Consider the following 27,516-nt stretch of genomic DNA (forward strand, 5'->3'; position numbering starts at 1 on the left):
TAATTTCACTCTTCTAGTCACCCCTATCTGGGCATACCCTTATTTCAAACACGTCTGAGTACCCCTTCTTTCACACTTCTCTGTGAGACGCCCCCTTGCACTCCCCAAGTGCACACTTTTCGCCGCTCCCGGAGAGAGCACCCGTTTTCTTGTCCTCCTGGTTCGCACCGTCCTTTTGACTCCTAGTGTGTCAACTCCCTCGTTTTGCACCCTGTCTGGTAAAATCTTTCCCCATTTCCACCCACCCTATCTGTGAGTAGTATTCTCTGCGTATTAGTCTGTCGCTTTTTGTACTTTGCTTTTTAAAGACAACTTAGTAATGTTGGGGGAATTTGAGAGGTGTGGAGAGGGGAGCGCCCCCACCCCGAACTCAATTCGTATTCTTCCAGCGCTTATTTTGTTCATGTCTCAGCTCTGAGCCGTTCTTCCTTTTTTCCCCCTTCAAAAGGTTTTGCTGAGCTAAGCAAAAAAAAATCCCTCTCTCCCAGGGCGGGCAAACCCCCGAAATGGCTTTAATAAAGAACGTGGCAGGTCTTTGCTCTCCTCGGCAGGGTGGGGGCTGCTTTAGAAGTTACTTTAAGCAATACAATACCCAGAGCCTGGTAGTAGCAAACATTTAATAATGAACTGGTTACTATGGTTCTGTCCGGCTGTAGGGCTGTTCTCGGCCTGTCGATAGCTGCTGTTCATTGTAGAAACGGTGGGATGTGATCAGCTTTTCCCAAACAAACATAAATCCGGTTTCTCCCCGCAGCCCTTTGTTGTAGCTGGAGCCATCTTAGTCTGTGTTTTTTAGACCTGCACTGATTTCGAAAGTTTGTAGTCTGTGTTTGGAGAGGAATATGAGTGAAGTAGAAGGGCGTGAGTTGTTTTTTTTCTCTTCTTTCAATGTTTGGATTAATGTTTTACTAAAAGGAAGTGGCCGTTTCCTCGCAGCCCGCCCTCAGATCAGTGCAGCGTACTCTCTTGGAGTGATTTAAATGTTCTGTATACTTTCTTGTTTAGTTGTGTTTAGCAGGCGTTAATGTGACTATTGTATACCCTCGGTAGTTGGCAGCAGCAGGCGGGAGAGTCTCTGAAAAATGGAAAAGGGGGGTGGAGGAGGGAGAAGTCGAGATAAGGAGGGAAGCAGGCTATGAAAGTTGGTTTTCTTTGTCCACTTCTGGTAAACCAACCAAGCCGCACAGCCAGGCATTCCACTCTTGTGCCGACCTCTTTTCTGTCTTCATCCTACAATTCTGCAAGCTAAGTGCAGACGAGAGAGCCCCTCGTCCTAACTTTTTAATGTTCTTTTCCGCCTTCCCGCGTTGTAAATAAACTTGTGGAAGGCTCTGATTCCAGGAAACTCGGGGGTTGAGGGGTTGTTGAGTCATCCCCCCTCCCCTCTCCCAGTCTGCCGCGGGCCTTTGTGGGAACAAAGGTTAAAGTTCTCTTCACGAGCCTGCTCCCTCCCACCCGGAGTGTGGGGTGCAAAGAGGGTGGTGGTAGTTCCTTGCTTTAATCTGATGTTTTGGGTACATTACACCACACCCAGCTCCACAAACCCAGAAAACACTCGTTTTCTTGGAGGGAAAATCGGATCTTTTGTTTATTTTTAGATTGTTTAGTGCACAGTGGCGTTCTGCGGTTCGTTTGATAATCAAGTTGATTCAATTGTGTGTTTTTTGTTTTTTTGACAAAGGGGCAGTTAAAAGTAGAACCCCTGCAGCGGTTTTTCAAAACTCACCCATATTATAATCTTACCCTGGTGTTACAAAACAAAAGTGGGGAAAAAACTGGCACCGCCCACCCCCTCGCCTCCCCCTCTCCATCCCCGAGCCGTGGAGGGTATTCCACCCCGTTTTAGGTACCTTGCTATAGTATACTACAAACTAGTGGGTCGCTGCTGATCAGTTAGGTTATTTCATCCCTCGCTTTAGTGATAACATCTCGGAAAAGTGAATACAAATAAACACCTGCTCTTTAAACTACCTCGAATGTAGTTTGGAAGGACTTTGTAGCATTATGGGCCTCTTAAAGTTGAGCTTGTATAGTGAATGTACAACTTTTGTGATGTTTAAAAATACTTCTGTAGTTACTATCTAAATTGTAATGCGCATGCCCGGGTTATTTTCAGTTGTTTTGCTTTTATAATGACATGACAACCTAATTTGGCTTGCAATGCAGACGTTACAAAACAGGTGTTGTTGACCTACATCTATATACAACTTGGAACGTACAGAAGGTTGGTCTACAGCCACGACAGGACCTATTGTTCTGTTTTATATGCACTTCATATACAATACGATGATACATATGTCATATTTTTAATGGGATAACCGGGGTATTTCAAAACGATTTACTGATGGGTTTTATTTCTTTTAAGGTGTTGTCTATTCCTTTTTTTTGTACGGGGTTTGGGCTTTTGTACGGGGTTTGGGCTTTATAATCTGTTTTTACCGAAGTTAAATGTCTTTTCAATATCCAGATCTGCACTTTGTTACACATTTGCAGTTGTGTTTCTGCATATGTGTTATTTTCCTGTATTCTGTGATGAAGGCTTTTTGTTGATTAAAGTGTATATTAAAGTAGTGTTTACCCACGTGCTGCTTAGAATGCCCTAACTAAAGTAATCCAGTATGTTAAGGTCTGCCAAGTCTATCAGCAATAATACACCATGTAAGTGTATTCCAGAGGCCATGTCTATGTCCTGTATAATACCTGCAAGATGTCCCTTCTAGTATGATATCGTGTGTAAAAGCCAGGGTCCTGTGCACCTCAGTATACGGTGTCAGGCAAGCCAGAAGCTGTGATGACCAGCGGGGCCCTATCAATTGTACTACACCGTGTCAGACCTACTCAGTGTGCTAGTGTGTGAAGCTATCCAGGACCCTGTTAACTGTATACCCCAGGTAAGGCCTTCCAGGGTTTTGCCATGTGTGACAATAGTGTGAGGTTGCCTTGCATGATATTGTGTTTGAGGCCTGCCCTGGCCTCGTCAAAGAAAATCAGGACCGCTGGAATTTTGCAGCAATGGGGAAACGCCAAATTATGTGACATGGTTGACTAAATTATGAGGCAAGGAAAGGGAAAAGATGCGGCATAATGCGGCACAATTTCAATAATATTACTTGGTTATTTTGTCGTTTTTACACGTGGTAGTACTGTCTCGGTAAAGATGTCACTTCATTCGTAGCAGTTTAACAGCGGAATAAAGAAACGAGCAACTGAAGGAGGGCCGGTTAACCTTTCAGAGGTGCCCTCCACTGTGCCGAACACACGTCGCATAGTTTTTAGTAACTTTCGATCCTGTTGAGCTAGAAACTAACTTTTTGTGAAAATCTGCAGGTTATGCACTGATGGTTGATTGAGTGGCAAATCCATAAGTATGCTAAAACAGCCGCGGCCGCACAATTCCAGTGGCCCCGAATATAATACACCATGTAATGCCCACCAGAAGCCCTGCCTAGTGGGATTTAGTGTGAAGTCTTATAAAGCTGTAAACTGTAATGTACTGTGTAGCGGTCCTGCCTCGTGTGATAGTCTGTGAGCGTGCTAGGTTGACAACTGTTACACAAATTACCTGCTATGAACAACTCAAAATAAAAGACAGTGCCGTGGCTGTGTCAGGTACACACAGTATATAATGAGCCCTGTTGAGTCATGATGAGTTTACTGAAGTGGGTGAAAACTGTCAGTGCCCTGACTCTTCTACCAGTGTGTCTGACTATGGCTGGCCTACCAGGGCATGGATGATGGCCTGCCAGTTCCCCTGCTTGATTACACAGGTCACACTGTACCTGTTAAGGTCACGGCTAGTGGATCGCAACATATGACAGATGTTAGGGCAATGAATTGTGTTTCATAGTAGACTAGGTATTAGAAACAAAATGGTCAATTGGGAGTATTGGCGCTCCCAACTGACCGGTGCGTAGCTCATCGGTCTGACTTACAACATCTAGTACAAAACCTAAACTAATTGAAAGACCTCGCTGTTCATAAAAACACAGAACACAAGAACAGGTAGGGAGACCAAAGACTCATAGTAATATTCATATGCACTATACTACGCAACACACAATAAATCCAAACCGGCAACGGCACAATCAGTACCGGCATGGTGCAGCCCTCTTAAGGCATCTTCTTTGCCTACGTGATGTCAATAAAATAACGTTGTTGCAAAGAATGCGGAGCTCTCTTTAATTAAACCACAAAAACCCTTATTTCCAAGTATGGCAACGCTGGCCGACACGTATTTCGCAATACTTATTGCTTTCTCTGAGCCTCTTTTAGTTAACCTGTTCCATCACAGTTAAGTTGTCCCATTGGCAGTGATATCACGTTCAATATATGGTAGTCCATAGCAATTAAGACTGCATAAAAACCTTAAAAAACAAGTGTTGTGGCATAATTTCCTAAGCCATTGCCCCATGGCACAAGGTAATTACACTTGGTTTTTGATGCTGTTAATTACTTTGGACTACAATTTAAAAATATGTATTTAAGTGACAATAGGACAACTTAATTATGATAGAAAATGTTAACTGTATGAGGGTCAGAGGAAGCAATGTATATTGCACAACATGTGTTGGACCGTATTAGCATATTTGTAAATTAAGCTGCTTATGGAGTAAATAATGAGTGTCCCTAATTCTTTTGGAATAAAACAATATACAGTATGCCGCCACACCCTCCTTACCCAAGAAAACAATAGAATATTTAAAGAAATACTAGGTTAGTGCACGATCACATACACGTGACCTAGCCACACGAACACAATTCACATAAGCTAAATCTACGCACTGTAAACATCCTCAACATTCACCATTACTTTGACCACCCCAATAAAGCCACAAATCACACCTCTAATATTTACAATCCATTTTCACGGACGTAAGTACCAAAATACCATCCAGGACACAATTCCACTAGAACCAAACCGGCATACACAGCAGAAGGAGCACACAGCAAAACCTCTTGGAACCTCACACTGTTCTGTTTCTTGAACTTGTTTAGAAATCATGTGGGAAGTTCCCAGTTGTCCTGTCAATCTGTTGATTTCTCTTTTGATTTTGCTTCTCTAATTCAATATTTCCTGCTTCTCAGTTTTTGATGTACCCTTAATGGTCAAACGGTATTTTTTAGTTAATTAAATTCAAACTAATCATTAAGAGCAATGACTCACGTTTTCGACCATCAATCTCCTTTCAAATAGAAAACGGCTTAAAAAGGTGGAGATTATAGCCACAATATGCCACAGAAAGTCTCTGTTTCAGTTTTTATTTTCTTAAGTACTTTCATACGGGCAGAACGGTATCTGGTTGCTGTACATATAAAGGCCAGCTTTTACAACACCATCGTGGGCATGAAGAAGGAGATCAGCAGGATAAATAAATGAGGAAAGACAGGGTTCTCTGACATTTTCTGTAATGAGAACTGGCTAATCATTTCAAGCTACTAAGAATATTAGTGTTGTAATAGTGACCATGTCAGACAAGATTCTATTAGTGGCCACCATCTTGAAGATTACCAGCAGTGATTGCATCAGGCATGGTTGCTAGCAGTAATGTGGACTTTATCATTTTGGAATGCCTCTACATTAGTAATGCATAACAGCAGCCATGGGTGCAATGCCCATGGCACTAAAGTGACATGAGTAATAAGCCACCAAACTCCCCAGGATTTCTTACTCAAATATCCTCTTCAAATATATTTTGGAAATTGAGCCATTTTTCTCCAAACATCATCCTAAAAACGCACCTTTTCAATTTTGGTTACTTCTATAAATTCAACAAAGCAGAAACTTACATTGGAGTAGGCTGTGCTGCACGAAGAAGAGCTAACTACGTGTTGATGGAGTGCTACCAGGAGTGCAGAAGCTACATGTTGGGAGAAGCCTGCTCTAGTGCATGATGTCTTTCAACAATGATGGAAACCTGAAGATACCTAGTATTCATAAGGACTGTAGATGAGCTACAGAAGAGCACACTGTTTTAGAAACTCTATTCCCCCATCCTGCTACAGACAACAAAATCTAATGTCGAATGGGCATCAGAGCTAGAGTAGAGTCATGTTTGTTGAGGTACTCAAGAAGCTGGAAAATATGGCACCAGTACCTCTGTTCGAAGCATGAGACGTTACAGCAGAATGGAGAAGGACATGTATCGTATGAAGGGAAAGGAGTTTGGGAACTGGAGCCCTATCATGGAAACTCCAATATGGAAAACTAATTCAATCAATTATAAAAACTTTTTTTTTTAAAAAGGTATAGTATCTTTATCTGTTTTGAAGACAATCCAGCACTGTATGACTTCATCTCTGAAAAGTATGTCATACTTTTGGCTGAAATGTTTAGCTTAGTAAATAAGGGTTGTAAGCAGAATCAAAGTGGTGGATCTGTTCTTGAATATTAGTAGCAACTTCAATTATGATCCCCCTGTGTGCGCGATACATGCATTTTCCGTAGGAGCTGGCACAGCGAAATTGCTGAGGAGCTGATTCCATTTTCTAGTGGGTAGCAAGAGGTATTTTCAAGGGTCAAAGCTCATCACTGTCCTCATAAGTGATGTTGCAGACTAGATAGAGATATTAGACGTGCCTAATATCAATATCGAACACAGATCTGCAACAGGTTTACTATCCAGTGAAAGCAGAAACAACAAGAGAACTGCAAGAGGAGAGACCTCAGAAGATTCAGAACAGGAAGGTACAGATGCAAGTGAAAACAATTGGATAATATCGACACATTTTATTTACAAAGCCTATAAATGACACATTTGCAGGATGATTTGATAAAAATCAAGTTATTTTTCTAGGTCAAAACCATCAGTTCTCATATGTGAAAGGCAGAATTTTAAAGGCAGCTTGCATTGTTACTGGCATTCAACTGAATTCGCAGAAGATCAAGTGCATGCAAATCAGCCCTAGAACATTTAGCACTGACTAATAAACGTCACCCAACATCCCCCGCCCCCTTTCACCCTCTTAATTCCCCTATATACATTTTGACAGGTCAAACCTGTCAAAAATTAAACAGGGGAAAATGGTTGGTAAGTTCAGTTCATGCAAAATGCTCCATTTTAGCATGAAATCCCTCATTGTTTTGGGGATTTCTTGGACCGTGGGTATTTGCAGCTTCCAGTAGATGTAGATGTAGATACCACATCCCGGGGCATTGGTAAACACTCCACCCCTTTACAGCTCCTATTTAGGAAACCTTTTTTTTCCAATTCGTTTTTATTATTTTTGCTTTTCAATAGCACCATTACATACAAGGATGATGTACGTTAACGATTAATCATCACAAACCAGAGAATGGCTCAGTCCCAATAGGAGTCAGCAGTGGTAACGGCAAGAGTAAACTGTAGAAATGAAAAGAGTCCTTAGTCAGGAACTTCGAAAAGGTTTGGATGCCCGATTTATTTATTTTTAAATTTTATTTTTTAATGATATGCAAGCGATACAGAGCAACTTTGTTGAGACAATGTGCAACACTTCTCTGTAATCTAGTTTTGGTGTCTTTAATAACGAAACGTTTTTGAGACTGGAATAGACTGACCTTCAGCAACTTCAGGTAGTAAGAAGAGGGTTAAAAGGAAGCTTTACGTGTTGCTCCATTAAAAAGGTGGAATTTCAAAAAACTGATTTTTTTGTAACCATTGCAGTAGCAGCTCTAGTCTATTTATTTTATTTAAAAGGTTTTATATAACGCTGGCTAGACCCGGGGGTATCGGAGCGCTTTACAGGTGTTTGAAGAAGGAACAGGAATAAAACATTTGTTCAATAATATAGCATTCAGACCGGTTAAATTAAAAGAACAAATTGATTAATACAAGTTAGGTTAACAAATATGCAAAAAAAAGAGCTATCTACATAAATAATATGGATATAGATAATCCAAAACTTTAGTGAGTAATGAGTTATTAGGCTTGGGTAGGGGGTGAAAAATAGATAAGGGAAGGGGAAGAAGTATAGATGGAGAGAACCTATGGAAGGGGATTGGTAAGAGTAGGCGAAGGCAAGGGGGGAACTAGGGGGAAGGGAAAGTGTAGCATAAGTGAAATATGTAGAGAGGGGGAAGGGAGAGGTGGGAGACAGGAGGACAGGAGAGGGGATCCTGACAGGGGGAGAGTGAGGGGTCGGAGGCATGGATTATGGACCCCAATATTTGGTTTGGTCCTTTTTAAAGCTGAAGTAGAAGGGGTTACATCGCAGGTCTTTAGGGAGGGCATTCCAGATATTTGGGGCATTTCCGGAGAAGGAGCGAGATAATGTGGTTTTCTTTTTTAACAGAGGAAGGACTAGGAGGAGCGCGGTTACTCTAAGGCAGTAAATATCTCTTAAGCATCATTAGGGCGTATACATTTTCATTTCATCCAGTCATAGAAGGCTTTTTCACCTCTTCACCGCTGTGAAGTGAGAGGGGAATAAACCAAACCAGTCTGGCTCAAATTCTGTGTTTTTTGAGTCTATGAATAGACTAGGCTCTTTGAGATAGGCCTTTGACATTACTATGATAACCCTGCGAGTATTCGCACAAACGCTAAGGCCATTGTAAAAGATGTGCATTACTCTTGGGCAGTTCTGCGACACACATAATCTGAGGCGACAGGTCCCTCTTGTCCTTTCCTTGCCCTACAGCATTTTTATCTAACCTTTACCATTAATGCACAAACACTATTTCTTTTAACCAGATTTCGACTAAACACTTTGCATTTTTTAATGGCTTTTCCAAGACAAACTGGACGGGTCGACAAACTTACCCCCCTGTACATGTGATAACACAGCAACATAGAGCACGCTGCACTTTGTTATTTTGCCCCCTTTATAAACAGCCAAGGGGAACATTTCAGCCACACTCCTAAGGGCTAGCCGGCCTTGTACCTGCATTAGAGGTTTTAATTATTTGCAATCATTGGCTACTTCTGTTCTCTGTATTGCAGTCTCTAATTATATCAAAGTCGCCTTGGTTATTAGAAAGCGATATGAGCAATAGCAAATAAATGGGAATGCGGTTATTCTTATTTGTGCAACCGTAAACCCCGTGAAATTTTATGATTGATATTTCTTTCTCAATAGTTTTATCTATGTGGTTTTACAAAAACGATGTGAACATTTTAACTTGTAATGTTTGTTTGCAAAACATTTATGATCTTTGAACCAAATTAAGTTATTTTTGACTTGACTTGAAGTCTATTAATAAATATTATTTTGCATTTATCACCTGAAGAAAGTTCCATAGAAAAGGTAGCCTATTTTTGAACTCCTTCTACTTTTATCCTATTGTATTCAGGTAAATCTGGCATTTTTGTTGTTGCTTTTATTATCTATTCCAATAGATGCTGATTGGTTATGAATTTTAATGCTAAAGGAGATGGGGCATTTTAGTATCATACTGTTTTGACGGTTTTAGGCCCATCTTTGTCCAGTTCTTTTTAGTTTGGTGCACTCGGGAGGTATTCGTGTTGAGTTTGTGGCTTATGGATAGTACGTAAATGGACATTTTGTGTATGGGGAACCCATGCAGATTTGATGGATATGCTGAGGGAGAGAACTTGCAAGATAGTCACTAATCAAGTTGAAAATTGATAATCCTCACTAATCGCTTTGTGGTTTGTAGAACATTTTTCAGGCCTAATTGCAAAGACCCCACTATATTTTTCCCGGTGGAGGAACTACTGTAGGAAAGTGCCCCTTTTAGTATGTTCAACCCCCACTTTCTTCTCCAAATGCTGATGGTAATGACTTTGAAGTGCATCGGAGTCTGCTGCCCAGACCCCAGTGCCTGTGTTTTCTCCCAAAACCGTTCTATATGACTTGGTAATCCCAAATTGCCAAAGACTTTACCCCCACACTCCCCTTATAAGTCCAATGTATATGGTACCAGGGTTACGCAGGGCACAGATGGTAAAGGAGTCCCCAGGGCTGCAGCATGGTTTTGTGCCACCGTGGGAGACCCAATCAAACTACTGACAGCAGGCCTGCCATTGCAGACTACAGGAGCAGTGTAAACTGCTCAAACTTGACTGTGTCCTCACTATGTGTGGCACAGTCAATGCACTATCTTTAATATATGTCAGGCACCCCTAAGGAACAATTCATAGCCCAGGAGGCAGGGTGCAGTATATTAAACATGTGAATATATAAGTACAACCTATATGTCTATGTAATGGCGTTCCCCAATGGAAACGACTATGGGGCATATCAACAACAACCGGCGATAATTATCTCTAAGCGCTCTTAGCGCTAGGATAATTATCGCCGGCTAGCGTGAATTTTTATCGCTGAGATAGCGTGCTATTAGCAACGCTTATCTCAATAGCGATAAAAATCCTCACGCTAAGTGGCTAACGTGAGATTATCGCTGGAAACCCACCGATAATCTCACGTTACCTTGTTGATAGGGACATGCAAACTTAGCCATGATATCCTCCTTCCATAGGATATCATGGCTAAGTCAGAAAATTACCAGACGTAAAAAAGCAGCGTTAACTGCGGTTAGCGCTGCTTTTTTTTGTCTCTAACAGGGTTAGCGACATTCTTGATAATAGGAGAAATGTCGCTTAGTGACATCTCTCCTATTATTTTACTCTGGAACGCCCCCTTTGCATCTCATTAGAGATGCAAGGGGAAGCGTAGAGTAAAAGGGTGCTAACATGCAAATTTGCATGTTAGCACCCTGTTGTTGATAGGGCGCTAGTTTTATCTCTCCTTTTTTGTCTTTTAAAGCCAAAAAAGCAGAGATAAAGCCCTTGTTGATATGCCCCTATAAGTGTTAGCGGTCCATAGGATAAAAGGAGCACTCTCGAAATTAGCAACCCTGTTATGGAACCCCTAAAATATGTCATGTTTGATACCAAATAACGTACCTTCTCACCCCTGCCACGATTCCCGTGCCCTGGGTGACCTGTCATGCACCCAAGTGGCACCCTAGAAGTTGCCTACCTGGTTGCCCCGGCTTTACTGTGCTCTGGCTGACCTCTTCATGCTTTCCTGCACCTGCTGCCACCAAAATGGGATTCTGACCCCCAGCCAGACAGTATGATCACTTCCTGGAGCCAGGGACAAAGGCTTTGGCATGGAAGAGGGCACACCTTTCTCCTCCCAAGCAGGCTAGTGAATTGGCACATCAAGGCAATGAGCTTCAAAGGCTGCACCACCTCGGATATGTATCGGTGCTGTCCTGAGGAGAACTCAGCCCTCCTTTTGCCCCAGGAGCGATTTCATCTGGGCCAGGTGGAAAATTAAATATGCAGGAGGTGCACATCCCCAGGAAGGTTGGCCACACCTCTGGGGTGGGCAGCCTAGTCTGTACACCTAAAATCGAATTCTGCCATCTTAAGGTCAGTACAAATAGTGGGTTCTGGGTAGAAAAGGTGACTTATACCACAGGATGTGGTCACCTCAGGGGTGGACAAGCTGTAGGGGCTAGCTGCCCATTGGCTTCTAGCTCCCACACCCTAACTCCTCTAAATCTAGGATTTAAACACCCTCCCAACATCAAACCTCAGATGTGAACAACTTACTTCAAAGAAGGACCAAGAGAAGACCTGTTTCCCCGAAAACAAGACTAGGCCCACGGCACAAAGCTAAAGGGGGATATTTTATCCCTCAGGCGATAGACTTGGAACTGAGTGAATGACCCTCGTCCTTGGCTAAAACTCAACACTCCCAAAGAGAGGGATCCTTGTAGAAGCCAAAAGCACCCTCAGTCTCCCGTGGAACTAGTCCTGTGCAAACTGCAGCTAAAAGCACTCGCCGCATCCAAAGAATTGCTGGCCATCGGGCCCTCTGAGGGATCGCCCAAATCCAGGTGGGCCAGTGCATTGTGGGAGTAGTAGTCTCTTCAGGCCGCTACATCACTCCTGTGGACCCTATGAAGTTCCAGAAGCTTTTTGCTGTGTTTACCGCTGCCAAGACTTGTTGGTCACTAATTCGGTAACTGACCCCCACAATCAACACTGCATCTACAGGGAACACCACTCAACGATCATCCGATGTCAGCAGCTGTGTATCTGTTGAATTTTTGCATTCTGTTTCTAGCAGGATTGTGTAAGCAGTAAAAACAGCATCACCTGTGGCTTCCGTTCAGCACCAAGGGCAGCCAAAACAACTCTGCACCTGAACTCCATGGGCTAGGTAAAATTAAACTGACTGTTGTGGGCTAGTCCTGGTCATGCGTGGTCGAGTTACGTGGAACCCTGTAAGGGTTCCACGTAACTCGACCTGCAAGAGACCGATTGTCACTAGTGGTTTTTGACATTGACCACAAAGTTATTTTGTCAATGTATTTCAATGCACTGATTTTAATATTGCTTCACAGATCTATATCTCCGCTTATATGTATGCTATTCCTTTTGTTTTGGTGTCTAAATTAAGATAAAAATACACTCTATTTTTATAAATTGGTTTATTTTACTCAAGTTGTGTCAGTTACTTATCGGCCATGTTGGTACTCTGAATGCTTAACACATGTTCCTCTTGTAAAGCCTGACTGCTCTTTGCCAATCTACCAGGGCTGAGCTAAGGATTTACTAGTGTGAATCCAAGGACCATCTTTGGGGTATTGTGATAGTATTACATAGTGAGGTCTGACCCCCCCCGCCCAAATTTTGAAAAAGAATCCCTTGAATTCTGAATTGAACAAAAAAAAGATAGATCATCCCATATTTCTTGTTGAAAATACTCCTTGACAAGAGCAAATTTGCATGTGATTTCAGTCTGATGCTACCCACAAGAGGTAGGTGAAGACCCACAAACATACAATTTGAATTGTTCCTATTCTGAATCCTAAATTTGCTAATACAAAAATGTAAATTCACTTTGAATACCTAACAATCTACCAATTCTGATTCTGTAGAACAGGGTTAGAATTTGCATTGAAAAGTGATCAGATGTGGTCTAACATCGGCATAGATGCACAAAGCTTTGTTAATCTGGTCCTTCAAGAAGGTTGGGTTAATTTAGGCTGACTTTCTAGGATGATGTTACTTTTGTTTTACCTGTGGCAGGATGGGCCATGAACTTGGATGGGACACTTTCTTGTCTTTGTGAGAAGTAAGTATTGATGAATACTTTTCCCTCCTCAGATACATACCTAGAAAGGTGAAGAGAGTTACAGTACCTTAAATGGATTCTAGTGATTAGGCATGTAGTACAAAAATGTTAGCTCCTCATCTATAGTATACTCCTGCTGTGTGCTATATTAATGTATGGTTTTCCATAGTTTAATATATATAAAAAGGGCACTCTTGTTTTACCAAAGGTTGATGTTAGTTTAGCTATAGATTGATGACCATTTTGCTGTAGATTGATTATCGTTTTACTCTAGTATGATCACTTATTTAATGTTGATTGAGTGATTGAGGTCAGTTTTTCCATTTATTGATTTCTGTCTTGTGCTAGATAGCTATCCTTTGTGCTATACATTCTTGTATATATATTCCAGTAGATGTATGTCTGTCTTTCCTTTAGATTGATGTATTCTACACGTAGGTTTGTGTTTTTTAGGTCGAGCCTGGGCAGCGCATGCGCTGCTCTGCGGGGCATGCGCTGCTCTGCGGGGCATGCTGTATTGGAGTATGCACTTGAAACCCTGCGCACTCTCTGCCAATATTCTTGTGTCATTGGCCTTCGTAAAGGCTGGCTTCTGATTTGTAAATATGCTTGTTAGTCCCTCCTTAGTACCGCCTTGTCTTCATTTGTAACCTCCCATGAGGACACCTCATTTTATATGTGTTGTTGCTCAGTAGGCTTTAATTACAGCCTCTGAGCACTATTTTGTTTAATGGTTTTCGCATGCCTGCTGATGCAGGCAGGAAATGCTCTCTCGCAACAGCTTTATTATTTTTTTACATAGCACGCCACACCGATAGTGGCGGCCGTGCCTTTGCTTTACTTGCTGTGCCAAGCGCTGCCGCAGTTTGTTTTTTAATACTGTTTTAAAAAAAAGTAATAATTAAATGCCCCATGCCGCACTTACACTTTAATGTTGGCTGCGCCCCTTTCCTTAAACGAGCTGAGTCTAAGGAAAGGGTCATGGCCACCATTATAGTGAAAGCGCGGCATGAGGTGCTTTTTAAAAAAAAAATTTTAAAGCATTTGTTTGTCAACTTGACAAACAAATGCTTTTTACACACCTCGTCTAAAGAAAGGGGCACGGCTGATATTAAAGTTAAAGCACTACATGGGTGATTTTACAAACTAGCATTTGTAATGCAATAGGTGTCACATTTACGAAAAACTCGTAAACGCGAGTCCTATTGCATTGCAAATGCTTGTTTAGGTATAGATTGATGTTCTTTGTGCTGTAAATTGATATGTTTTCCTGCAGATGGATGTCTGTCCTATATAATGATGTCTATTTTTAAACTAATGTCATGATTACTTACTGAACTACGAGCAACAAATGATTCAGTCTGTACGGGAACAACTGCAAAAACAACAGTGGATGGACACAATGCAGAACAATGTCATACATTCACCCCAGTACAGAGACCTGGGCCTAAATCCATCGTTTTTTTTTGCTCACCATGCCATTCCAGTTTGACCCCAGCCATATGCAAATCAGTCCTGACCCTGTGCCTCATGGGAACAGTCCAGCCCGAACTGCCAAACCAGGTCCTCCCTGGACTGGAACCAAGCATCCTAGGACCGGTTTCGGGGTTTCACCCCTCCAGCCACGATAGATTGATTCCAGTGGCATGGAGAGCACGGGACTCAACGCTGAGCATACCCGTCCCACTCGGGGTGACAAATGCAAAAACAACAGTTACTCCAGTATTGGAGCTTTCATAGATTCACATGCCTGGATCATTCCCCGTCGTCGAGACGGGAGTCTCCGGTACATTAAAAAGCATTGCTTAGCAGTCTAACCAACAGAAAAAAGGCCTAGGCCCATTTTCCTTTGCAACCCATAACCATTGTTATGTAAAAAAAGGACTAAACTTGTCTCTGAACCAATCAGAGCCTCTCACCCTCTAAAACCTTCCTGAGAGAACCTTCTGCCCCTCAGATTTTCTACCGCACGTTGTGCTAGGGAGTCTCCTTTGAGCTCTGGTCAAATTCTACAGTTAGTTCTAGATTGAAGAGTTTTTTCAACTGATTTTTCTTCATCATCTTCTGGAGAATGGCTGACAAGGAGAAGGGTTTGTTTAGAGCCTGTGCCACCTGTTCTAAGAAGAGGTTGTATACTGACGACCTCATAAAGATTGTATATACTGCCTTTACCCACACCATCAGGCGAAGGAGTGTAAGGTATGTCGTACCTTTTCTAATAAAACTCTGAGGGATCGTGAAGGTAGACTGTTAATTTGGCTCCAAAAACTTAAGACCAGGAAGGACGTTGTGTCTAGTGACAGCGATGAGGCATCAACTGCTTCAAGGAGGTCTCAGAAAAGAGGTAGATATCCTCAGGCTCATACATCAAGGGAAAAACCTGAGAAGGTTCTTAAAAAAATCACATCTGGGTCTTCAGAGCACAGTCCCTCAAAATCTCCTCAAATTAAGAAAAAGGAGAGCAAGGGTCATGCTTCAGGGGTAAAACATTCAAAAAAGACGAGTTCAGAGCCTTCAAAATCACCCCTTAAAATTAAACATTCGCTTAAAAACATCAACATCGCCTGAAGAGAAATTAGAAAAATCTGCATCATCGACGGGATCGTCGACGAATAAAGTCGTGTCGTCGACGAAGAAAAGTGAGGTAAAGGTCACTATTAAACCTATACCTTCGTCGACGATGGCATCGTCGTCTGCAGTGTCGACGACGAGAGTGTCGACGGCTACAGTGACAACTACGTCGTCGACAGGATCGTCGACGACCGTGACAACGGGATCGACGACGACAACGGCTACGATGACGCCAGCATCGGCGATTTCGATGGCAATCTCGTCTACGAGAGGAAAAAAACCCCAGAAAAACGGGATTTGGCCAGGAAAAGTAAGATTACCCCGGACATTACATCTCCTAGTAAGGTAACACCTCTGGTTCCATCCCACTTGTTGGAGGAGGAAGACTCGCAGTAGGAAGATAATGAGGGTCCTTTTGGTTATGCAAGTAGCCCCTCTGTTACACGTTAAATGTCAGGAAGATGACTGGGAGGATGATTATGGGGGTTATCGAGACCGCCCCCAGCAACACTATCAGGAAGAGATGGTGAGTGTTCCATCTTCACTACTGACTGATTTGCAGTTCATGTTGGATGACTATAAAAGGAAGCATCCTTTACCTCATTCTTCCCTAAGGATTCCAGTGACTACATCGCACTCTGTTCCATGTACACCTGTGCGAAGACAAGAGGTACCGGTTCCCGTGCCTATATCACCATTGCCACAACCAGCTCTAGACACATCTGATGATGAGGAGCAGGAAGAGGGGGAGATAACGGACCCTAGTAAAGAATGGGATGATTATCTGATTCCATCCCCTTCATCTCCTTCACCGAGGCCTGTTGATTCTCCTCTGGAGGACATCGGGGGGTTCCATAATCTTATGGAGAAGGCCGCACAGAGATTTGCGCTCTATGTCATCGGACAAAACAGAATGCTTCTTATATGATTTCAAGGAGCCGTTTCGCAAGACAGTTCGATCTCTTCCGATTGTTAGTCATCTATGGGAAGAAGGTCTCATGGTTATGGAGACACTGGCAATGATTACTCCAGTACTTGCTAGACTGGACAAAAAATATAAAGCGCCCTCGGATGCTCCGGCTTGTTTACTAGGCCACCCCAAGCCAGACTCCGTTATAACTCAAGCGGCGCAACAAAAATCGAGGAATCCGTCCGCTCCAATTTCAACACCACCGGACAGAGAGGATAGGCGCTTGGATAATGCGGGGAAGAGGTTTTCGTCCATGTCTGCCCTTCTGGTCAAGGCGGCGAATGCCCTGGCCATCCTGGACAGGTATGATAGGCAAATGTGGTGCGACCTATCGCCTTACATAGACAGCATACCTGAGACTGACAGACAGGAAGCCAGGAAGATCCTCCAAGAAGGTGAAAGGACTTCGGCTGAAATCATAGATTGCGCAATCGACATTGCGACCACAGCATTCAGATCTTTGAGAGGAGCGGCTGTTTTGTGCAGACAAGGATGGCTGAGAGCAACATCTTTTAGGCCGGAAGTCCTGAATAAGATCTTGGACCATCCTTTCAATAGAAGCATATTGATGAGGCCTTACAGAGTATCAAGAAAGATACGGAAACAGCTAAATCTCTGGGAGCATTGCAATATAGAAAAGTTCCTTTTCGTGGCTCAAGAGGTAGGGGCCAAGCCTCCTATTGAGGGGGTTACCAACAAGCCCGGTATACTTCCTACTCCACATCATCTCAGCCGTATTGTCAACAATATTCACAGAGACCAACAGGAGGTTTCACAAAATCTACTCCTAGAGGTCGAGGAGGTCGTCAAGGGAAAGACACCACCCGGCGACAATGACAGCTTTCTAACTCTGGTGACACCTATTCCTCATATGTCGCATTTTCCCCTGGGTGGAAGAATTTCCTATCATCTTCAAGATTGGCAGCAAATAACGACGGACCAATGGGTCCTCAACATAATACAATTCGTTCATACGCTAGAGTTTCTGGAAATCCCCCCTTGTACTCCACCAAGATATCAAGAGCTCAAGTATTTGCATCAGATGCATCAAAAAATTCAGACAATGCTCCGACAGGGAGCAATAGAACCGGTACCGAATTCCCAGAGAGGAAGGGGATTTTATTCCCGTTTTTTTCTGATCAAGAAAAATGTTCTCCAATGGCGCCCCATTTTGGATCTCAGATCCCTAAATACTTACCTCAAGGATCAATCCTTCAGAATGATCTCCCGCCAAGATATTCTGCTGCTATTAAACCCTGGGGATCATATGACCAAACTGGACTTACGAGATGCGTATTTTCATATCCCAATCTATCCTTCACACAGGTAGTACCTTGGTTTCGTGGTGGCCGAAGATCATTACCAATTCAAGGTACTTCCTTTTGGTCTGAAATCAGCCCCGAGAATTTTTACAAAATGCCTGGCTCCAGTGGCAGCGGTTCTAAGGAGACAGAAACACCAAGTATTTCCTTACCTCGACGACTGGCTAGTCAAGGTTCCATCGGCAGCGTCAGCCCGGTCGTCAACAAGGGCTTGCGTGGAACTGTTTGCCAGATTAGGTCTGACTCTAAACGAGGAGAAGCCAACTCTTCAACCGTCAAGAAATATCACCTTCTTGGGAGCAATTCTGGATACGGAGGTAAACCGAGCGTTCCCCCTCCAAGGAGAGACAGCGGGGAATAGTAGCTCTATCCCAGGCTTTTATAAAAAGAAAGTCTCTTTCAGTATGCAAGTACAAATCATTGCTGGGAACGATGTCTTCTTGCATTCCCCTCGTACCTTTATGCAGGCTAAGGATGCGTCCGTTACAAGAGCAGCTAGATCTTCAATGGCATCAAGCGGGCATCAAGCGACAGGATCCTTCGAAGATATACTCAGCGTAACGCCGATCATGGTTCACGCGGCAACATGGTGGACCCGGAAACTGAATATCTCGCAGGGTCTTTCTTTCCTGACTCAACCAGCTCCATTAGTGGTGACGACAGATGCGTCCTTGGAAGGTTGGGGTGCATTCCTTCAGGATCTGCAGGTCAGCGGTCGCTGGAAATTGAGCGAACAGCAATTGCATATCAACCTCTTGGAGCTCAGAGCTGTCCGCTTAGCATTGTTGGCATTCCTGCTAAGGATTCAAGGTGCAGCCGTGTTAATAAGAAGAGACCACACAACAGCAATGCACTATTTAAACAAGCAGGGAGGAACAAGATCACTATCCCTATCTCGAGAAGCCCAGTTGATATGGGAATGGGCTCAACGACACGGAGTATCCATTACAGCGGAACATCTTCCAGGGAACCAGAACACCAAAGCGGATACTCTCAGCAGACTGAAGTCTGTCTGTCATGAATGGGAGATCGACAACGAGATTTTGAACAACATCTTCCAGAAATGGGGAACTCCGACAGTAGATCTCTTCGCGACAAGGGAGAACAGGAAATGCCCGTTCTTCACAAGCTGGCTTCCCCAACGGGGATCTTGGGAGAATGCGCTTTTGATGGCATGGTCAGGCATCTTTGCCTACACCTTTCCTCCAATTCCCCTCCTGCCACAGGTTCTTATGAAGATCAAGAAAGAACCATGCAGGATAATCCTGATAGCTCCGTGGTGGCCCAGACACCATTGGTTCGCGGAGCTTCTTCTACTGTCGGAGGAGCACCCAATTTGCCTGCAGTCGATACCGTCTCTTCTGACGATGTTCCAGGGGGAAGTTCTTCATCCGAAATCTCTGCATTTAGTAGCCTGGCTCCTGAATACTGCGAATTTGAACATCTGAACATCGGAGTGCAGGGAGATTCTATCTAGAGCCAGAGCAGATAGTACAAACAAAACATACCGGATGAAGTGGAAGAGATTCTGTTTATGGTGCAAAAGGTCTAATATTCATCCGCTGCATTCGGAAGATCACAAGATTATTCCATACATCTTGCTTTTGGCTAAGTCAGGTTTGGCTCATGCATCTATAAAGGTTCACCTAGCTGCAATTTCACGCTTCAGAAGAACTGCCTCTGGTCCATCTCTGTGGTCTGCTAGAGTCATCAAACAGTTTATGAAAGGATTTTTCCGAGGTTTCCCTCCAATAAAACCTCCACCACCTCTCTGGCAATTGAACATTGTTCTTTCCCAGTTAATGAAACAGCCCTTTGAGCCAATACACAGGGCAGAGCTGAAATTCCTATTGTGGAAAGTTGCGCTTCTCATTGCGCTCACTTCAGCCAGGAGAGTGGGGGAAATTCAGGCTCTCACGGTCCAGGAGCCTTTCTTACAATTCAAAGAGGACAGAATAATACTCGGGACTAATCCAAAATTCATTCCAAAAGTTCCAACTGACTTTCATTTGAACGAACCATTAATTCTCAAACGATTTTTTCCTCAACCAACAACAGCGGCGGAAAGAGCTCTCCACTCGCTGGATGTCCAGCGTTGTTTAAAGCTCTATTTGCAGAAAACTAAGCCTTTCCGAAAGTCTTCGCAACTTTTTGTTGCCTTCAGCGCACCCTGGAAGGGTTTCCCTTTGTCAAAAAGGGGAATTGCCAGATGGATTTCCAGTGCAATAGAGTATTGTCATCAGGCAGCTGGGCGACCTCTGAATGCACGAGTCCGTGCACATTCGACATGGGCAGTCTCCACCTCTACTGCTTTATTTGCGGGTGTGCCGATCCAGGATATCTGCAGGGCGGCGACCTGGACGAATACGCACACCTTCACCAGGGCATTACTGCTTGGATACGGCCACAGGAAGAGATGTGGCGGTGGGAGAAGCGGTGCTGAGGAACCTTATCCAGTAACGGTGAGCCTTTTTTATCATCCCTCCTTCCTTTGTTATCTACTTTTGTACATTTTATTGTTCTTTATTGTATGAAATGCAGTTTACAAAGTATTTTTAATTTGTGTGTTTTGGTTTAGAAATACTATTTTAATCACACTATATATGGTTACTGATTACAGGGTCTGGATAACAAAAATGTGCATCTATTTACTGCTCGCTATTCTGATTCAGGCATGTGAATCTATGAAAGCTCCAATACTGGAGTAAGAAAACAAGTTACTTACCTGTAACTGTAGTTCTCCAGTATTGGAAGCTTTCATAGATTCACATGTGACCCACCCTCCTCCCCTGAGAGGCTCACCTCGGATTTAGTATATATAGCGTTATAGCACAAGTGCACGAATATCTGAGGGGCAGAAGGTTCTCTCATGAGGGTTCTAGAGGGTGAGAGGCTCTGATTGGTTCAGAGACAAGTTTAGTCCTTTTTTACATAACAATGGTTATGGGTTGCAAAGGAAAATGGGCCTAGGCCTTTTTTCTGTTGGTTATACTGCTAAGCAATGCTTTATTATGTACCGGAGACTCTCGTCTCGACGACGGGGAATGATTCAGGCATGTGAATCTATGAAAGCTTCCAATACTGGAGAACTAGTTACAGGTAAGTAACTTGTTTTCTTGATGGACAGAATGCAGAACAATGTCATACATTCACCCCAACTGGGGTGGCATGGTGAGCAAAAGAATGATGGATTTAACCCAGATCTCTTGACTGGGGGGGGTGAATGTTTTTATTTGTTCTGCATTCTGTCCATCAATTGTGTGTCCTTTGCTTTCTCGCCCTAAGTGGGCCAGGTATGCCCAGACGTGGGTCCTGGGTTCACTGTGCCACTGAAATCAAGCTATCCTGGCTGAAGAGGGGTGAAACCCCGAAACTGGTCCTAGGATGCTTGTTTCCGGTCCAGGGAGGACATGGCTGGCAGTTCGGGCTGGACTGTTCCCATGAGGCACTGGGTCAATACTGATTTGCATATGGCCAGGTCTAAACTGGGGTGTCATGGTGAGCAAAAGGATGATGGATTTAACCCAGATCTCTTGACTGGGGGTGAATGTTTTGATTTGTTCTGCATTCCGTCCATCAATTGTGTGTCCTGTACGGGAACAACTTCAAGATATGGTTCTGAAGTTTGAGAGGCATGTTTGTCGTATTTGGAAGCAGGTGACTGACCTGAGCACAGGTTGCTTTGGGTTTGGTGTACGTTTTTGGGTGGATATCGAGGCAGAGATTGGCCAGCTGCTCAGCTGGTGGCTCCGTTCATAGTTGAAGACCAAGGCAGGAAGGGATGGAGTAGCCAGAGAAGAATGAGAAGGCGGACACGCTGATTCTTTTCTGACGTGTTCTGTTGGATCTGACCGGGCAGTTACGTGTTGGATAACTACATATTATAGAACCATCTTTGACCTGTACTCCCTTAAATTGGGTTTCATGTGGCACCATCTGATTTTATTTAATTAATTAATAAACTACAAAATATGGATGCAGTTGAGAAAGAGACTTACTCGTCCATTTAGGATGTTAGGGTAGTTTAATGCATATTTCATTACTCTGTAGTGCTACATACCCACATAAAACGTGATTTGAAGAATAATCGTTGAAGATTCCTTCTCCGATACATGGGTAATAGGAAAAGAAAGTGCAAGCATAACGGAAGCTGGTTCAACTATGCCACATAATTAACATTAATTCTTGTTTTTGTTTTTTATACATTGTTTGTTACTATTTTCCTATCCATGGCAATTCGTTACCTGAGTATTGTGTCCGATAGTGTTGTGTGCACTTTAGGTTGCAACTGTAGTATTTATTTTTTTCGAGTTTTATAATTATTACCTAGAGCATTGAGTCCAGTTCAGGGTGACTTATCAATATACATGGGAAAAGCTTTGATGGCTAAAAACTGGTCACCAAAAGCAATGCTGATAAAAACCTACTAGCACTTTTATGAAACTGGGTTAGTGTAAGCCTTATTTTAATTGGCATGATTAAGGAAAGGTTAGAGATAGGATAGGGCCTGGTAGCACATAACAGGTTTGCAAATGGCCGCCACGTTTTGCTCCTGGCCAGTAAGTAGTCCATTGAAACTTTTCCATACTGAATGGAACCGCAATAGACTTCTCACAAAGGGCGGACTGAACGTGACTTGTACCTATTAACCCAAACTGAAGAATACCCTGGCATCTTGATCAAGGTCAGCGGCCTACCTTCCAGGTGCTAAACACGTTAGTACTTTCTGCACTGTTCATTGTTGAGTAAGGACCACCTTAATGTACGAGTTTCGAAAAGCAAACATTTATAACATCAAAATTACAAATGGAACCCAAACCTTGATATGTATTAAACTGAAAGTGGTGTCATAATAGCTCTAAAAAGGGATAGCAAAAGTTCAAATCTTGGTTCATGTGTAATGCTTCTTGAGAGCATGTGTAAGAATTAAGGTCCCTGTTAGGTCTTGTTTTAGGTGAAAGGTAATCTGAAAGAAAAGATGTCCGAATGTGTTCGATTGTGCCCTGTGGAGACCACATACCGTGTCCATTTCATTTAATATCTGCAGTTCGTGTCCACTTCTGGGCACCTCTGTAATACAAGACCCAGTTCATGTCACGTTTGACGTAGCGTCCAGTCCATGCCACATTAGGAACAAAAAATAACCAGTTCTGAAGGCCTCGTCTACAAAAACTCGAATGTCCGGATACGGAAAACACTGGCGCTGTATGAAAGGAGGGGGGGAGGGGGGCGAGGCAGCGCAGACCTCACATGGAACAAGTGCAGCACAAGAAGGTGTTTGTTAATGCCACAATAATGCTAGATATACAAGTGAGTGGGGCGGGTGGGAGGTCGGAATCGGAGCCCATGGGGCGGTCTCTAGAGTGCGCTAAGAGAGCATTGTTACCAAAAAAAAAAAAACCAGCCACTTCGCGCAATATCTCTACGAAGATATTGCGCGAAGTGGCTGTGAATCAGTGGCAACAAAAGGATAATTAATACCGGTGGGGGCGGGGAGGGTACGTTAGAGGGCCGGCAGGTTCTGTGATGTCAGCAACACGCAGGATAATCGGAAGCCCGGGGCTTGATCTACCACACTGCCTCTCTGCACACCTCCACCCCCCATCACTTCACCCCAGAGGGTCCCCGGCTTGACATGTCCAGATGTGCTGGGGCCGCTCCCAGTGTTCGGGACTGGTTAGACCTGTATAAGCCGGAGATAACAATCGGGGGCTCTGCTGGTGCTGGGGGAGAGGCAGGCCTGTGTGCGCAGCGGGAAGAAAACTCTCACTTCCGGGGACCGGTGTGCATTGGGGTACTGAAACTTCCAACGAGCAGAGACCGCGAGTCGCCCCTGCTGACTCCTTGGCCGTTTGGCTGCTCAGAGCCCGACTGCCTTTTTTTTTTCTTTGGCAGATTTATATAGCGCGAACTCGACCCGAAGGTATTGGAGCGCTTTACACGAGCACCGTATTTACATTACACATTCAGGCACGGGGAGATTAAGTGATTTGCCCAGAATCACATGATGTGGACTGACCCGAGGCTCGAACCCTGATTTCCAGCACCAAAGTCGGCAGTCTAGCCGACGGACCACATTTAAGTACTATACAGGGATGCCTACAGGTGGCCCTTTAGTGCAGGGCCCTGACCCCTGCTTCACGCTATCTACGGGTTAATTAAACAGTGTATGTGCTAAATAGATTATACCCCTGCTGTAAAGCTATAGAACAGTGTGCGGCCTTTCATCGCCATTAACATAGGACTCGAATGTCTTTACGCTAATCATCTGTTTCCGTTGCTGCCCTCTGTATCCCTGTGCGCCTCTGCTGGCCGATCATTTGTGTACATGCCATACAGTTTGTAAATACATGTTATGTTGGGTTTTTAAAAATAATATTAAGGCAGTTGTTTGAAAATAAATACCCAGACAATCAAAGACTTAACAGTTGTGTGCTGAGCTCTGCGAATTTATTTTTTGGGTAAGTAGCAGGGCAGGTCTCTTAGTCCTAGTAGTTTAATTACTTTACTACTATTTAACTTCCAGTCTGATGTATGTCATGCTTCTGTGTGTGCTCAGATGGCATGGATGTGGCAAATGACAACTAAAACCTTGGTGCTGTGCGGTCTAGTGCTGAGTGCTGTTGTATGTGGTTCTTGTCAGAGGGGTTGCTGGATAGGCTGCTTGGGCAAGGATTCTGATTGGCTACTAGAACTAGGATTTCCAATTCGAATTATGGCTTTGGCTTTGATTTGCTGTTAGTGCTAGGGCTGTTATGGGTTAATAGGGCCAGGTCTCCCATTGGGTTTAGGGTTAGGTTTCTGATGGGTTAGGGCTAGGGTTCCATTGGCCTATAGAGCAATTTTAAGGATGGGGCTAAGGTCATTGAGGCTAAGGACGGAGAGGACCAGTGCAGTTGTCTGTTTGGGTTCAGCAGAGAGTAAAAGGTTAGTTGCCTGTCTGGATCGGGTCTAGGGCCAGAGATGCTGCCCAATTTTCACTTACAAGCTATCACCTTAAGCCCTCTACATCTGCCATCACCCAAACACAATATCAGCAAATGCATTCTATTCCTGCACCACAAACAAACCTCATATATATTTCAATGTGTATTGAACCAGTACAAAACCCCACACTTACACACAGTATTACCCTAACTACAACACTATGGCACCTGCATTCTCACGCAAAACACAACACATCACCAATACAACACAAAGCCACATTATACATAACTTTAATGCATCCAGACACACACTCCATGTTCAAAGAAAACACCAGCTCTATTCTCTACTTGCTTCTAACAGATCCCCTTTTAACATGACACAACCTATACTCCGCCTTCCATCAGACCATCAACCAACACTCGCCTCCTCTATTTACCAATTATACACAAACATACAATTCTTACACTCCACCACACACAACCTATTCCCCGCGATTCAGTCTAACCCAAACACTCATAACTCTTGTCCATCCCCTCTTACCCACCACATACTCTTCTCCAAAACACATCACCACCTGTGCTATTCAAATACCACTCGCCAGCAGTGCTGCACATACAAATCATTCACAGAAATCCACTCCATCAAGATCTCCTTTCACCACTCAACAAAACACACACATTTCAATATATTATATTTGTTACACATGTATTCCCTTACTATGTAAACATGTATCTATATACTTATTTTAGTCCTAATGTCCCAGTAAAAATACTCTCTCGAAAGCTTTACTCTGTCCTACCATCACCTATTTTGCTCTGGTTGTGCTTAAATACCAGCAGGTCCTCCTCAGCTAAGACGGAGGAGCGTCGCCTCACTAGTCTCCGAGCAGTTGAAAGAGGAAAAATAAAAGGATAATAACGCAGAGTTATTATCATTTTATTTTTTCTACTGCAGTGACTCGGGCGGAACTGGCATTCGTGATGCCAGAGCACTGCAGGGAGAGGAGTGGTGAGTGCACTCTGTAGGTGCGCATGACTCTTTGGCCAGCCCTCTTGGGCCGGCCAAAGCGTCATGCGCACTTTGCATGTTCTCCACCCATGCTGCATTACAGCTTGGGGAGAGAACATGACCAGGCTCCCAGCCCCTGTCTGAGTGCCGAACCACGTCGCTCAGACCAATCACAACTCTGCTTTGCAGTGTTGTGATTGGCAGGAGGCAGGGTGCTTCCTGCTGCCGGACTTGAGAAAAATTAAGAGGACCGGGTAGAGTCGGGGAATGGAGCGTTTCCATGTAAGTGTTTTTTTTTTTTTTTAATTTATTTTTTATTTATTCTAAATCTTTTTCATCCCCACCCACCCCACTGCTCCAGTCCTGTAGCAGCCACTACTGAATACTTGTGTGTTTATTACTACCACAGATGACAAACAGCATGGCACAAGTCGTATGTGCAAAAAGTAACATGCTATTTATTACATTGGGAGGGGCACTGTAACTCACTTGAAACTTTGCATATTACGTTCTACACAACTGCAAACATTGTTGCTACTCTGAAAGTGTTAAGTCCAGAAGAGGAACTGCCTCAGCACGAAGGCCAGAAGTCCTGAAGAGGAACTGCCCCAGCACGAAGCCCAGAAGTCCTTTATTGTATCTTCTACCTTTTCCTCCTCTTTTAGATTCCTATCTGTTCAGATCCTTCAATACCCCCTCCAATGGTATGAGATTAGCAGGGTCGATCGGGCACAGAAAATGGGTCCAGCACCAAAATAAAATTGCCCCCTTTAGTGAATCGGATATCTAAAATGTGGGTCTCATTTGCAAATCAGAGCAGTTTTGAACTTAAGAAGACTGTCGACAAAGTGTTTTGCAAGGTTCATTTGTGCTTACTGTAGACAATGTGTGTGGTAATATCTGGGAAATCAAAAGTAAAAACCAGCCCACCAGACATTAAAACAAACACATAAACAGGCACAAAAAAAAGTCCTGCACAGACTTGTCACAGCAGCAGCCCTTCAGGAACTTCCAGATTGCCCTGTTAGGCCAGTCTGACCCTGGACATTAGTCCGCCTCAGAATAATCTCTTAGGTGGCATTCTAGTGAAGATGCGTCCTGTATAGGACGGCATAGTAGAATAGCACAATATTCAAGCCACCATCCACAAGTGGCACAGTGCCCAGGAGTTATCAGCCAAAGGTGGCCCAATATTCCAGATCATGGCATTTGAAATCTCCACAATCCTCCACATGTGGTCAGCCGAAGGTGGCACAATACTCTTTTGTGTCCTCAGCCAAACGTGGCACAAAACGGTGGCTTTGATCATCCAAAGGTATCACAATACTTGGGTGTGCTATGACTGGATGTGGCCCAACGGCTAGAGCGGTCGACTTCGAAGCTGGGGAACTTGGTTCGAGTCTCGGCAGGGACGCTCAACATCCTGTGATTCTGGGCAAATCACTTAATCTCCCTGTGCCTAACAAAAACAAGCATTTACAATGCAAAAGATCTCGCAATGACATTGTTTTGAGCTATTGGCATTGTACATTTTATTGGTTTTTTTTTCCCCTTCGTGAAGCATTAATCAAATGGTGTAATGCAAAATGAGTTTAGAAGAAAGAAAACCAGAAGCTGCGACCTCAGAGGGTTGTTGTGGGCAGGAATTCACTGTTGTCAGAGGGGTGAAGTGGTGTGGGGAAG

General features: G+C 43.7%; 1 protein-coding gene across 2 annotated transcripts in view; it reads left to right on the forward strand.

Annotated features, from left to right (window-relative positions):
* The window catches only part of LOC146809501 (transcriptional enhancer factor TEF-1-like), a 245,183-nt gene that overhangs the window by 1,464 nt on the left and 216,203 nt on the right, over window positions 1-27,516 (forward strand). The window lies entirely within an intron of this gene.

The sequence above is a fragment of the Triturus cristatus genome, chromosome 7 (assembly GCF_964204655.1).
Source record: "Triturus cristatus chromosome 7, aTriCri1.1, whole genome shotgun sequence".
Taxonomy (NCBI): domain Eukaryota; kingdom Metazoa; phylum Chordata; class Amphibia; order Caudata; family Salamandridae; genus Triturus; species Triturus cristatus.